Below are 2,576 nucleotides of genomic sequence, written 5' to 3'. Positions count from 1 at the left end.
AAGCAGAAATCTTAACTGTTTCATTTTGTAATACCTTTTAAATGCTGAAGTAACAAAATTGTTCCTAAAGTGCCAGAAAAACAAACCTAAAATGCTGCAGCAATAAACAAGAATTTCACCATGTGCTAGGAAGGTTGTGCACATTATTCAGCACAACAGAACTACAGACAGGCACCGTTTGGATGGATGGTGGCAACATCATCTGCAACAACGGTCAGGACCCACCATCTTCATTCCTTATTGGTGAGTGTCTTCTGGTTCCTGGTCCTGCAGTAAAAACCCAGATAGCACAGGTACGTCGCGGAGACGTCTGCTAAAGAGCGTATCATCTGGTAAACATCGCGTTCGTTTTTTTATAGTCGTATTTTGATCGTCTGTAGATCGCCTGTTTGAGCTGTTAAATGATACATCGTCTTTACATCTATACGACGTCTATACGACGTATCTTTATCATCCGAAATTTGCTGGTATGTGGACGGGAAGCTGCAGCATCAGCTATGACTTGAATGATTTAAGGGAAAATACGTGAATTCTTTTTTTTTTTTATCCAGATATTGGCAAAATTGGTATTTTACTAGAACGTAAAGCACGTTTGAAGACTAACACCACTTTACTTTGTAGATGTAAATGCAGGTTCATGTTCCTTTTCCCATTTTCTTTCTTATACACTAAAAAAAATGAACCTGGCTACGAGTTACATGTACTAAAATGTAATATGTGTTTGTACATAATAATTTCATGTTTCCAAGATGAACATGAACAAATAATGTTGTATTTGCATGAAATTCAAGAAGTTAACATCATGTTATGATAAAACAAAGAGATCTTGTCACTATGGAAACGGAAATATCAGAAGACAAGCGTTTGGCGCGCGTGTGGAAAAGGTAAGCAGGAATTAATTCCCATCTTTCTAAATAGAAACGAAATACTGAACATAAATGTCACCTGCTGTTTAGTGATGTTTAGTCACGTTATTTTGGTTTAAGCTATTTCTTGTATTTTTACTCACACTTAAAATACCGACGGTTATATGCGCGTGCTTAATCTGCGGTTCGGTTCTGTAATACACAGGCTAAGCATCGTTCTGACATCCGGCACGGACGTCTTGGCGACATCATGAAAAAGATAACATCGCATAGACATCTCTGCCACGTGTGTGTGCTATCACAACCTGTTTTTTATTGAATAAATTCTGCTGGACCACAAAGAGTTAAACAGTTGAGTTGGCCTTTCTATGAGTAAGGGCATCAGAATCCTAAAAGATACAGAAAAGGTTTTATGCATTGACTTGCATTGAATTGAAATGCAGAAGCAATGGATAGAACTGAAAATACACATACTTCCCTACTTTTTGTGTAAATATGTAATGCAACAGGACACGGCTGATGACGTAGAAACACCTGTGAGCCAACTGTTCCAATATTTATACTGTATGACTGGGAAACTCTATTGCTTTTCTCCTCAACTGGCAAAAATGTTCCCTGAAATAGACTGAAATAAAATGTGAAGATACTTATGCATCATATTCATGCTTTAATCATAGTTATAAAGATGTCAAACACAGCACTTTGTCTTGTCTGTCCCAATATTTAAAGAGCACTGTATACAGTATGTATATGCAAAATAATAATCCTAAATGTTATATAAATAGTGCTAAGAAGAGGTATACTTAAAAAAAAAACATTAACTATTCAGCATAATTCTATATACTTTTAGACTGGATGTTATGTAGAGCGTGCTGCTATGGTGTATACCTACTGATCAGAAAGAAACACAAGGTTAACAAGGTTAAAAATACTCTATAACTTACTTTATGACTTTATTTCCTTAACGTAATTGTTTATATTCATTGGACAAAAAGTGGTAAACATGCAGTTAAATCATTTTTAGAAGTAAATTCAACACTGTGCTCAAAAATTTGTCCAGCTAACTTGGAATTTTAAACAATTAAACACTTGTTAACAATTTGGATTTTTTACAGTGTAGACGTCTAATTAGGTATAATCCATTTATTTTAGTAAAACATGTCACTATCTGAGAGAGAACAGAGTCACCAGAATTTACATTCCATCTCAAAGCAGTGACCACTAGGGAAGAACCCATTCCACCGGCTTACACGCCCAAAGACCTCAAGCATTAGTAACCCTGCACATTGACCCTGGACACATCGAAGAATGCTTCTTGTCCAGAAGCAGACATTGACCATTGACCAGCAGGTACATTCTTTAAGAGAGAGTGATTGGACCTTAAGCCCATGAATGACATCCTGGGCTGGACCACAGTTTTCCGTGATGGTTCAAATTTCCATACCAGTCATTCTTCTGTTGTTTTGTTTTGTTAATTAGTCATCATAATATATACACAGGGTGACACAAAATAACAGGAATTTTTTAAATGCGTAATGGAGCGACATCACACACTGCACAGCAATAAAAATAAAAAAAAGATAAAATGTATTTCTTTTATCACTTCTAGTTTTATTGGTTTGTAAAAAAGTTCAATTTTTTTGTGTTACCCTATAAATAAATATACTGTATATATATATATATTTTTTTCATTTTATATTTGATTTGTTG

This window comes from Clarias gariepinus, chromosome 2, assembly GCF_024256425.1.
Source record: "Clarias gariepinus isolate MV-2021 ecotype Netherlands chromosome 2, CGAR_prim_01v2, whole genome shotgun sequence".
In the NCBI taxonomy this organism is placed as follows: Eukaryota; Metazoa; Chordata; class Actinopteri; order Siluriformes; family Clariidae; genus Clarias; species Clarias gariepinus.
Note: the sequence above shows the minus strand (reverse complement) of the source record.